The 12,992-nt window shown below is 39.1% G+C and overlaps 1 protein-coding gene and 1 long non-coding RNA gene across 5 annotated transcripts in view; one reads left to right on the top strand and one right to left on the bottom strand.

Annotated features, from left to right (window-relative positions):
- SGMS2 (sphingomyelin synthase 2) overlaps window positions 1-12,992 on the bottom strand; it is a 98,312-nt gene that overhangs the window by 17,017 nt on the left and 68,303 nt on the right. Inside the window, exon 1 of one of the 4 annotated variants that reach the window (XM_049630997.1) lies at window positions 400-419. The exons of 2 other annotated variants lie outside the window; for them this stretch is intronic. The gene's annotated coding sequence lies outside the window, so the exon portion shown is untranslated. One more of the 4 variants, XM_049630994.1, reaches the window with a different exon arrangement.
- Window positions 34-7,370, top strand: LOC125923008 (uncharacterized). Its single transcript, XR_007457860.1, has 2 exons — window positions 34-122; window positions 6,776-7,370. It is a non-coding gene; the product is annotated as an uncharacterized LOC125923008 (long non-coding RNA).

Raw genomic sequence — 12,992 nt, 5'->3', positions numbered from 1 at the left:
AGGTGCTTACATGCATTGAATAATCGTTACTCTCTTCACTTGTCAAAGACTCAATTTTTTATTTCCTGGAGTCTTCTTAAACGACCACTTCTCAGAACAGATTCAAGAACCACATATTCAAGGTACTTAAGGTGGCATTGCCTCAGTTTATCCTTTTATATTTAGAGATGCACACCACACAGCAGGAACGCGGACAGCCTTCAAAATAATACAGTGAAAGACACACACAGCCTTAGCTATGTTTTCATTCAGGGAACACATTCCACTTGTTACTCGAGAAAGATAAAAATCCTACAGCTGACATGGTAAATTAGTAAGGAACCACATTTTGAGGCGGCCGGCACAGTTTCTACCGCGCAACAGAAACTGACACCCTGGGGACCAGCTCCAGGCACTTACCACCGCGACACGGAGGAGGAAAGGGTGCCTTTGGCTGAGGCTCCGCAGGCTTCAAAGAGCAAAGACTTCTTCACAGCGCAGAGCCCCAGCACCGACTCTTTTATACTTGCTAGCAACACAGCCCCAGCTGTTCTCAATTTAGGAAAGCAGTATTTTAGTCGTGCTGCAGAACCCAGCCACCTGAAGAGGTTTTCGAACCTCGTAATTAGTCCCCACCCTGAGTACACTGCACAACTGCAGCGTAATTCTTCACATTTTAAAGGGCTCCCTTTCAGGGGAACTTTAGGAAAAAACAGGGAGGAGGAAAAACTCAAAGCAGGACAGCTAAACCTTCACTTAATGAAAGAAAGAGGGAAAAAAGTTAAAATGGCACAGTCAATAAGTACAGGCAATATTTGTTGACAGTATGGATAGCAAATAGATCAACCACACGCCTTTATTGTGCACCCGAACACCTCAGCGCCGAGGGCGCGACGCAGAGGCAATTAAAAGGAGTTTATTAAAAAATATGCCTGGCCTGAGCATTCATCCAAAGAGCTTGCAGTCTGAGGAGACAGAACTCAAGTGACAACAAAACTACTGGGGAAGACAGAAAGGTGTACTGTAAAAGGAAGGACAAGGTGACCACTAGATAAAAACGTAGTTTTAGTCGTATCTCTGCTCCCCTGACAAGCTGTGTCTACAGAGAGGCACTGTCCACTTCCAGGGAAGTGACGGCATAAGGTGACCTGGAGAGAAACGGATGGTCACTGGACGACGGACACAGGCTAAGAGGTCTCACTGAGAAGCAGACATCTCACCTTTCTATGGTCCCTGTGAAAAGCCCCAGGCACTAAAACATTAGAGCAGGATGAGAAAGGACCAGCAACCCTGTGTGGAAACTGGGATCGACAGAGATCCTTTGTAGAACCCTAGCACAATGTTGTGGGAAGAGTAAGTACAAATAGCAAAGAGAGGTCTTGTTAAAATATTTGCAAAACCAAACCTTTGACACCCTGGATTACCACTTCTAATGGAGGTGCCAAAACACTAACTCAGTCGTTGCCTGTCTCTTTTCACCACATCTAGGCTAATCCACTCATAGTCTCTTGCCAAACTCATCAAAATTCTCTCCAACTTTACTACTCCACATCTGCTCCTAGCCTGGTGTTCATATGTGAAAGAAGCTTGTGATTTTGAAACCCACGTCCACTAGCGGTCTTTATAAGGTAGCTATCCAGTTCTAGAACACAAAATGTAGAACAGAAGAAAATCCAATTAGTTACCTGTTTTATTTTTTTTTCTAAGAGGAAGCACTCAGCCACTCACCTCATGGGACAACTGTGAGGATGACTGAAATAATTAATCATAAAGAGCTTTGCACTACTGGGAGTAAGAGCACTTGGTGTGTGCAAAGCCCATTTATCGTCATTAGTAGCAGGATTGATATTTTCCTTGGGATTTCATTAAGAAGACTGAATATACAAAGCACATTCATCCTGTGTCAACCAATTTTGTGACACAATGTCACCGAGATGATGACTACAAACATATTCATTTCTATGGTGATCCTTTGCTACCAGGTAAGTATCTGGGAAAGTGACAAAACCACAATAGTTTCGATGGACAGCAATCCCATTGGTTCATTTGCTTACGGTACTATGCCAGAGCACAAGGCAGATGAAGCTTTCCAAGTCCTTACATTGCAAAATACCAGAAGTTAACCTAGAGAATATTTAAAAATTTTTTTAAAATGTTTTTATTTATTTTTGAGACAGAGAGAGACAGAGCATGAACGGGAGAGGGGCAGAGAGAGAGGGAGACACAGAATCCGAAGCAGGCTCCAGGCTCCAAGCTGTCAGCACAGAGCCCGGGAGCGGGGCTCGAACCCACGAACTGTGAGATCATGACCTGAGCCGAAGTCGGATGCGTAACCGATCAAGCCACCCAGGCGCCCCTTATTATTATTTTTTTTTTAAATAGAGATACATAAATACTTAGGAAAGTCCTCTAGATAACATCAGAGGCATTTTTAAATCTCCGTTATTTTGCAAAAATTTGTATACACTTAGAGAAAATTTCAGTATATAATTCACCCCTCTTGTGAGAGGAAGAACAAAGGAGCCAATTAAGTATTTCCCATTACCCCTATCTACCATTTAACTATAGTTGTTACTAATAAACTACCATTTAAATTTATCATATATCACTTTATGTTAATAAGATCCATTTTAGCTAAGATATGCCATACATATAAAGTTTTTTCAGAGATCAAAACACCTTACCTTTTCCTCTAATCTTAGAGCTCAGCTTGTATAAAACTCTTCCCACCTAAAATGGGCAAAAGTCCTACTATGCTTGCAGATAATGAAGGCATCTTATCAATCATGGGATTCTATTTCAGAAGCACTCATAAAATTTTCTGAATACTTTTACTAATGAGTTCTTGAGAACTGAAAAGAAGATCTATAACTTACCAATAAATTATCATGTATTTTTGTGAAATACTTTCTCAACAAAAGTTAACATGAAAAGAGTCCTTATCAGAGCTTTATAATAAATTTTTATACTGCCACTGGGTCTATATAGGTATGATGATAGACTTAAAATTAGGGAAATGGGCAGGCTTTGTAGGGTGACAGCATGCTGGGAATGGATCTGGGAAAAGATTTTTTTTTAATTTATTGGTTTAAAAAGAAATTTTTTTTAAACATTTATTTATTTTTGAGACAGAGAGAGACAGAGCATGAATGGGGCAGGGTCAGAGAGAGGGAGACACAGAATCTGAAACAGGCTCTAGGCTCTGAGCTGTCAGCACAGAGCCCAGCGCGGGGGTTGAACTCACGGACTGCAAGATCATGACCTGAGCCAAAGTCGGACGCTTAACCGACTGAGCCACCCAGGCGCCCCAAGGATTTTTTAAATTTAAAAGATAAAACCGAACCTCTAAATTTTGGGAGAGATAGCTTGGGTAGAGGACAGATGTTTTGGCTTCTGGTACTGATTTACTATCCTTCATGAAGGCAGAGTAGACATCAGATCAGTTGTTATAGAAGAAAGATCCAGGATACTGCAATGGTTGCTTGGGGCTGCTGGTGGGAATGGAGAGTGACTAGAAATGGGCTGCAAGTTTCTTTTGGGGGGATGTGAAGGTCTTAAAGTAGAAGGGATGATGATTTCATCATTCTGTAAATTAAAAAAAATCATTTAATTGCACCCCTAAAACAAATGAGGTAGGTATGTATGTATTTATTTATTTACTTTTGAGAGAGAGAGAGAGGCAGACAGAGGGAGAGAATCCCATGAGGTGCAGAAAGAAAGGAAGAGATGGTGAGAAGTGGGGCTCGAGCTCATGAACTGTGAGATCATGACCTGAGCTGAAGCCAGATACTTAACTGAATGAGCCATCCAGGTGCCCCACAAATGAGTTTTTTACTCTGTGGGTAATAATGACCTCATGAAGCTTTTTAAAACAAAACAAAACAAAACAAAACAAAACAAAACAAAACAAAACAAAACAACCACAGACTGTCATGCTAAGTTCTTTCTAAGGAACCAGAAAACCAAGGACTATCCCACACTCATTATATTCCTGACTGACGTATCCCTGTCAAGGGTAGTACTTACCAACTGAGGACTTCTTTAGCAGTGATTCCACAATACACATTTCTAAGTTCTCTGCAGACAAGATCAAGAACCAACCAATGAAAATCAAACAGCTTGATAAAATCTGTGTAAACTGTGCTCCAAAAAAACCCTTGTAGCTAAATAATATAAAGTGACAAAAAAAAGATGGATTTTTCTCTAACAGAATTAATCAAAATTTACTGAGTTTATTAAAAGAATTTAAAAAAATGGTCCATTGTTTTTCTCACTAAAAAAAAAAAAAAATTGGGGGGCGCCTGGGTGGCTCAACTGGTTGAGGATGCAACTTCGTCTCAGGTCATGATCTTGCGGTTCAGGATTTCAAGCCCCACATGGGGCTCTGTGCTGACGGCGTGGAGCCTTCCTGCTTCAGATCCTCTGTCCCCCTCTCTCTCTGCCCTTGCCCCACTTGCATACTCTCAAAAATAAATAAAACATTAAAAAAATTGGTCACTTTAACTGGTGGGGTAGATAATTTGATACTTGTTGAAAGGAATACTTATTTACCCAGAGGAAATATTAGCTGTGTCAATTGGAAAACCGTAAACCGTGGCACTGGGAGCATTTCACAAGAAGGTATCATCTTCAGGCCATAGTGCAGCAGGAGAGGGGGAGCAGTGCGTGGCCTGTATTAACTGTTTCTGACTTACCTGTGACACAATAAAGTGCCTTCACTAAGATATAACTAGCAAAATGTTCCATTGGATGTTTCAAAATCTGGCTTCTATTTCCTAACTGCTATTCTTTTTATTGCCAATGGCTGCAAAATTCTGATGATCAGATCTGATTCCAGTGTATATTGAAAAGACAAAACTGTCACCCTGGGATTGAAAGACTGAAGTTCTCCAATAGGAGTTCTCCACTCAGAGAGCTGGAGTCACAGGGAAAGACAAGGTGACAGTCTGCGGTACAATGTGGAACGTGGGGTGAGGCGAATAAATGAGTGAGTGTGTAGATGGACAAGACAGACAGATTGACTGGGAACCTGAAGACAGAAGAAGGCGGTAAATCGAGGTCAAGGACTAGGGAGTATTTAAAATAATTCTTCAGCGGGGCGCCTGGGTGGCTTGGTCGGTTAAGCGTCCGACTTCGGCTCAGGTCATGATCTCACGGTCTGTGAGTTCAAGCCCCGCGTCGGGCTCTGTGCTGACCGCTCAGAGCCTGGAGCCTGTTTCAGATTCTGTGTCTCCCTCTCTCTCTCTGCCCCTCCCCTGTTCATGCTCTGTCTCTCTCTGTCTCAAAAATAAATAAACATTTAAAAAAAAAATTTAAAATAATTCTTCAGTTTCCTTTAGGTATACTCTAAAGCAGACGTTCTCAGAGTTAAGGGGTAGAGTCAGGGACACATCACGCGCTTTGCCCAAAGGCTGGCTTATGCTTGCCCCAAACCCTTCTCCCCACCTCTATTCTGGATACATCTAGGAAAGCTTAGAGAATTTCAGGGGGGTAGGGATAGAGGGACTCCCCTGATGGTTTCTTCTTTCTTTATCTGGTGTTTTCAGTGTTTGGTAGAATGAGGCTAGAATTTTCTACTTCCCACTCCTCTTTTCTGAACTCACTGCCAGCAAAGTATGATATGTCCATAGCCTCAGAGAATAAGCTGAGTTGAAGTCTTGCCTTTGTGTCAAAATGCTTATCTACTTTAGCGTATGAGCAAAAGAAAGCCCCTCTCGTTTAAACAGACGTTTGCACTCTTAATAATCTGAACTGTAATTATGTCAATTCACAAGATACAGGATAGACATTTGGTCACTAGAATCATTCCCCCTGTCCCCCACCCCCACACCAGCACTACCTGCTGCATGTTTAACCATCAAACAAAAGCAGCCAGCACTTATTTAGTATAAATACCCTGGAGGCTTTACCAGAAAGGTTAAATCTACAGCCTAACTAAACAACAGTGATAATCACCTGTTTCTACATTCCTATTCTTCCTTATATACCCCAAAGATTTATACACCTAGAAACCGATTCTCTTGGGTTTTAATACTTACTACTCTGCAACGGGAGCACAGAATACCTATTGAAATGAGGATGTTTTTGGAAACCACAAAAACTCCATATAATAGTTTTAAAATATATTAAGTCTGCAATGAGAGCTTCTATTTCCTAAGAACAGTGGCTGGTCTAAACGAAAAGCAGAAGTTAGGGCCAACAATTTCACATAGTCTCCAGACCACACAACATGTTCTAAATATCAGAAGACCTCATTCTAAGTAAGTAAAGAGATCACAGTCAAGTCAACAGTGTATTTCCTCATCAACAAAATAAAAAATGTTCTTAGATTTGGAAGCATATCTTATTTTTGGAAAACCATGACAAAAAATGAGAAGGAAACAAAGAATAGTAATTTAATAATTCTCTACTTTAATGGAGCTTCTTTATTCCATGCCCTTCAGATTGCTTAGAAATACACCTATTGAGGGGTGCCTGGGTGGCTCAGTTAAGCATCCAGCTCTTGATTTTGACTCAGGTCATGATCTCACGGTTTCTCTGAGTTCAAGCCCCACATCCAGCTCTCTGCTGTCAGCACAGAGTCCGCTTTGAATCTCTCTATCCCCGTTTGCCCCCATCGCGCTCTGCTCTGAGAAACAAATAAACATTAAAAAAAAAAAAAAAAAAGAAATACACCTATTGATTTCTCCCTCTACCCCACTGTGACCTCACTGTGGGGATACTTTATTCAATTTCATAGCCTATTTAAATGGGTATTTAAAAACAATATCTTGAAGCTTTCCTTGCTGTTTACTAGAATCTCACCACTTTGGGATTTGAGTGAAATCGCCTGTAAGCAAGAACGACAGGAAGGAGGTAAGTGATCTTGCTCTAGTGCAGAGGCAAAGGTGAGGCTTTAGGAGCGACATTTAACCAGGCACTTGCAGTCCATACACAGTGTGGTAACAGAGGAGAGCTGATGCTGAAGAACAGGAAGCTTTCTCAATCCCCAGCACTGCTGGAGAAACGACACCCAGATATGCTCCGATACAACTTCCTCGTACAGGTCTAAAGTCTAGAATCAGACGTTTTGATAGGAATCTAAAATATAACAGTTATTGTATTTCTGCTCAGTGCTGTGCCAAGAAGCAGGTTCAAGAGTTCAAGAAATAGCTTAATACAACTGGAGAGATTTTGGGGGGAGCACTTCCTGGTAGCAAGAATTAAACACCGAAAAATTAAGGAGCTGGACCTTCAGCAGGTTTGCCCCATCTGCTTGTTGCGATTTGGGTGTGGTGTTACATAGGCTTCGGGAGAGGGCAAAGGTGTGTGGGGAACATGAAGGCTAGGTATTTCTTTATGTTTTTAAGTCCTTGCTGCAATCCACCTGGGTTCCTCAAGGCAGAGCACGGTTTTCACTATAAGGCAAAGGAAACAGACCACAGAAGACCCAGAAAGGTCTGTATAAAGCCTCCGTTTCTCATTTTCTTATGCCAACCACAAAGCTGTTCTTTTGCATGACTGGCCGAACAAGCCACTGCTTTCAAATGGTATGAGACTATAAAAAGCAATACTTTCTCCAAAGCCATTAAGGTCACTATATTTGGCTTTAGTTTCTCTCAGAATTTAAACTGCTATGTTGTATTTAAATACATTATTTGTTTCTCAAAAGCACTTATTTGACCAATTTGCTTGTAATCTAGGATTTTGTTACTGCAAAAAACCTAATAATGATGATTTATGTTTCCTAATTTTAGGTCTCTGAAGAGGGAGCCAGATTTCAAACCCAACCTGACACAAGGATTTGTACACATGGGGGAAAGGCAGCAAAAAAAAAAAAAAAAAAAAAAAAAAAAAAAGTAACTTAAAAGATTAAAATCTTGAATCTAACAATGCCATTTTAACAATTTCAAGGAATGCAAGGGACTGTTATATTGGTATCTGAACTATATCTATAAAATGTTTACCTACTGAATTTTCACTTGTCCTAGTAAATTAAAGAAGAAACTATCACAAAGTGTTCATTTCTGTAATTGTTACCAGAAAGTTTGCATATTAAAAAATTTTTCATTTGAAGGAAATAAATCTGGTTTAAACACCATAATATTTGAACATTATTTTAGTAAATATTAGTGGCTAAGTATCTGAATACTCAAAATGACTGCCAACCGACATGGTGTGAGAGGGAAAATGAGGTTCTTCAGAACTAGGTCCCGATGCCCGATGTCTTCAGCGAGAGCAAGTGATCCAGGAACCTTCAGCTGCATCAAAATGTTTTGACACATTCCTCCCTCAAAACAGGGAGACAGCTTAGTCAAGACTTTTATTCTTTCCATTTGTGACCACGTGCACTGGTTCACAAGTTGCAAAGCAAAGTTTCTAATAAACAAATGTATCTTTTGTTGTCTACTGAAGGTACCCAGAATGGAGTGTGAGCCCCTCCCCACAAAGGGCAGGGACTGTGATAGAATAAGGAACACAAAGTAGATGATATACACCACTGATTATGTAAGGTCCTTAGCCAATTGCCCATTTCTTTTCAGCAAAAATCTAGAACAGGATACACAGGTCTTCTTTTGTATTTCTTCTATGTATACCATAACATGAGACATTTAGTTCCAACACACCTAAGCTATGCCTCCAGGAGACAATTAGAAAAAGAGGGAAGAGATTGGAAAAGAAAAGGGATAGCAGAAAACGAGTAAGAGTTTTTACAATGAAACCTGAAAAGAGAAAGAGAATATGGAAAAGTATAGACATCAGGGCTGCACTTAAATGGCTCTTAGGGGCCCAGAGTAAGATTTATTCTGTGTAAGGGTGGTTTATAGCTTGGGGAGTGAGGAGAGGCACTGGAAGGGAGTGTCAATCCTTGTTATCAAAAGCAGGAAAGCCCTGAGTATTTGGATGGAAAACCAAACTGGCAGGGACTGGCGGGTAGGTGCTGCAACCCAGCAATACAGTGTTGGAAAGTCTGGGGACTACCTATACTGGAATATTACTACCATAGTAATTGTCAACATAACCACAATTAAAATTTATCATGTAAAAAAGGTCAGAGATTCACTTAGCAGAAATTGTTATTATACAGAAACTAGTAATTATAACATAAATATAAATAACTCCTATATAAATAATATATAAAATATTAATTATTCTTTAATCCAGGCTTCCACCTGGGGGTTTGGCCCTATACTTTCTTTGTACATTAAGTCAGCTGTTCATTCTTATATTCTGTATGTTAAAGCCAGGTGATTACAGGACCCTGATTGTGACAGTCCACTGTCAAATGTAGTGGGGAGAGCATAGAAGGAAGGGGGACAGAGAGTATTTTTTTGCTGGGCTATTCTCCGGGCGAGTGGAGAATGGGCAGGAAAGGAAACACAAGTAGGGGATAAAACTGCTAGGTCCTGTCTTATAGCCAGAACTCATTTCCTTAATTTCTATTTGGAGCTGATTTCCCCCACACCTCCTCTGACATATCCTGGGCAAAAGAGTTCCTGCATCTAATTATCTCCCAATCACTAGTAACAAAAACTTCCTACAGAATATCTCATTGACAGATTAACATACAAACTTCTACCCTATTGTCATCTGTGGATAAGAACACTGGAAAGTTACCTTCAAACAAAGTCCATTAAATTATAATTTAAACTGTAATTGGAAAGGAGCATAAAAATTGCAATGAATGTCTGGTAGGATCATAAATTGGTATAATTCTTTTGAAATTCTGTCTCTTTTTAAACATGTCAAGAGTTTTGTTTAAAAAATATTTTTAGTGCTTATTTATTTTTCAGAGAGTGAGCAGGGGACGGGCAGAGAGAGAGGGACAGAGGATCCGAAGCGGGCTCTGTGCTGACAACAGAGAGCCTGATGTGGGGCTCGAATTCATGAACTGCGAGATCATGATCTGAGCTGAGGTCAGACGAACCAATTGAACCAACTGAACCACCCAGGTGTCACTTAAACATGTCAAGAGCTTTAATAATGCTTACACCTCTTGACATAGTAACTCTACTACTGAGAATGTATTTTAGAACAAGTCTTAATACAGAAAAAACATTATCCAAAAATATATTCAGTGAAACAAAAATCGAAATGTCTACAGGAGACATTTAGAAGCATCTGTGAAGTACAGTAAAACATATGTAATACATTAAATATGCATCTAAATGTCCACAGTAGACATTTTGAAGCATCCATGAGATACATTAAACTTACTGTTTAAAAAACAGTATACTATTTTCATAAAAGTGTAAATGTATGAATTTTTAAAAACCAAGTCAATAAATACACCAAAAGAATATCAGATGTTAATGCTGATGGTGAGATTTATCAATTATTTTTATTTTCCTTTGTACTTTATTTTCTCCAAATTTTCTACAATAAAAGTACTCACCCACATATCTAAACACAAAAATATTTTCAAATAGTTTATGAAGATTATGTTTACAATTCTAACGATCAGGAAATACAGTATGATTTCAGTAAAGATGTATGTTATATTTACATAGAAAAAACCTGAAGAAAATATACCAAATATTAATCCTGCTTGATGAATTTAAGATGATTTTAATTTTTTCCTTGTTCCGAGTTATATTTTCCACTTTCCACATTAATCATTCTTGTAATCAAGAAAAAGCTGATGGCTATTTTAACTATAACAGTATTGACAGAGTAAATAGGGAGAATGTGTTTGTTTTTAAAAAGGTATTTTGTTTTGTACAATTCCAAGTATGTAAAAAATGCATGTACAGAAAAATCAGAGCACAAGTACACTAAAATATTAAGAATGATTGTCCAAGTGGTAGGAGTAGGAGATTTTTCTGCTTCCTACATTTGTGTGCAGTCCACATTTAAAAACGTTTCATTACAAATGTAATATTTTATGTCTAAAAGTACCTGAAACCATGTACAGTTGTTGCTGTTGCTTTCAGGGAAGTACTTACCAACTGAAATCTTTTTATTTCATGTCTTCACTCCCTCAATAAAGTGCAATAAAAAATACATGTCTACAAAGTCGTGTGTGTGTGTGTGTGTGTGTGTGTGTGTGTGTGTGTGTGTTTTAATTTGAGAAAGAGAGAGAGACAGACAGACAGACAGACAGAGGGAACTCAGGCTGGGGAGAGGGGAGAACGGAGAGAGAGAATCCCAAGCAGGCTCCTGGCTCAGTTCTCAGTGCTGAGCCCAACATGGGGCTGGATCCCACAACCCCGGGATCATGACCTGAGCTGAAATCAAGAGTCAGAGTCGGAGTCTCAACCTACCGAGCCACCCAGGCTCCCCACAAATGTTGTTTTTACACACACCTGCATCACTGCGGCTCCTTGGCAAAGCCTGGTAAACTAACAGCTAGTTGAATGGTACAGCCCTAACTTGACATACACACACAATTAAATTGGTGTTCAGTTAGTGTCAACTTTCAAAAAGAGACTTAATTGTACTGAAGCGTGATACCTTCTGCAGGGTTTATTTGCAACAAAGGAGGGAGAACTGCTTTATAAATTTCCATATAATGGATGTCACTCAATATTTCACAAAACAAAACCAGTCACTAATTCAGTTTAGTTTCCCCGGAATAAAACTAGCTGCCAAGTAGCAGAGAACGAGGCCAAACTGGATTTGATGGGGAAGTTGGTTCAGTCAAAAATGCAAATCCCCAAGCCCTCTTTTCAAATATTGGTAATTTTTGTGCACTGTGGATGCTTTAAGCTTATGCATTTTAAAAACCTTTCTCCTGATATTTGGTGGACTTTTGCTTCATTGTACTCATTATCAGTTAATAGTTTTTGTCCTCTGTTCTGTGACAAAACTTCAGAAATAACCTGAAATTGCCAAATGATCATTAAATAATGTTTTTCAAAACAGTAAGTATACCATATATAAAAGTTACTTTTAAAAATTCAAAGAATGATTGGAAACCTTAATTTAAAAGTTTACAAAAACCCATAAATCATACTGAGTAATAATCCCAAATACTACAAAATTCTAATTCTGTATCTTCTTTTTAAAAAAAAAATTATATTAGTGCTTTTTTCCCTAATTCCAAAAGCTAGATATTACACTTTTTAGAATTACTTCTGGGAATTTATCTAAAGATACCAGCATAAGCATGAGAAGATTGTTTTCCAAATCTACTCAATAGAATTTTTGGGCAACAGATGCACTTTAAAACTCAGAACTTTGAATTTCAGAAAAACTTAAGTATAGGCTATATTAGGTCACACAGCTCACCCCTACCCCCTTGGCTGGATCGGGGAAACACTAGATACTCAAATATTAATATATCTGAACCAGACATATGAAAATATTCTCATTAAGTTGGGTAAATAAAGACTATAAAGAGCTTCTGGATAGTTCAAGAGTTGTGACACCAAGGGTTACTGAAGGGAGGAGGGAAGGCAAAGAGAATAGGAGAAGGGAAGGGGAGGAAGAGGGGAGGAGGGGAGGAGGAACAGATAGGTCAGGAGGGCCTTTAGTTTTTAGAAGTTTAGTTTTTGAAAATACAGATAAGTGATTCTGGACCTGTAAGACGGCAATCACACTGTCCATCAAGATAGGACTGGTTACATGATAAACAGGTTTTATTTGTACAATAAAATACTATCATACCATCATACAACGTTAGGTGAAGAAAGTAAGTTGTAAAATGTTTTCCATATATAGCATGTTTCTTTGTTGTGGGGAAAAACTGTTCTGTGTGTGTAAATAAATCAACATGGCTACGAGACAGGTGATATTACATGGAACATTTACGTTTTACCATTTTGTATTGAAAAAATAAATAAGCAGCATGTTTTGATTTTATTGCCTAAAAGGACAACGATAATTACTCATTTGAGGGTATTTAGTGTTTATTATAGGAAATGCTGTAGGGATGCCACAGTTTTAAAAAAGTCACTTCCCCCACAAGCTTATACTCTGCTGTGTACAACAACAATATAAAGGTTAAAATTGGGGACGTCTGGGTGGCTCAGTCAGTTAAGGGTCCGACTTTGGCTCAGGTCATGATCTCACCATCTGTGGCTCTGAGCCTG

Source organism: Panthera uncia, chromosome B1 (genome assembly GCF_023721935.1).
Source record: "Panthera uncia isolate 11264 chromosome B1, Puncia_PCG_1.0, whole genome shotgun sequence".
Classification (NCBI taxonomy): Eukaryota; Metazoa; Chordata; class Mammalia; order Carnivora; family Felidae; genus Panthera; species Panthera uncia.
The sequence above is the reverse complement of the archived record's forward strand: the minus strand, read 5'-3'. Positions and strand labels throughout refer to the sequence as shown.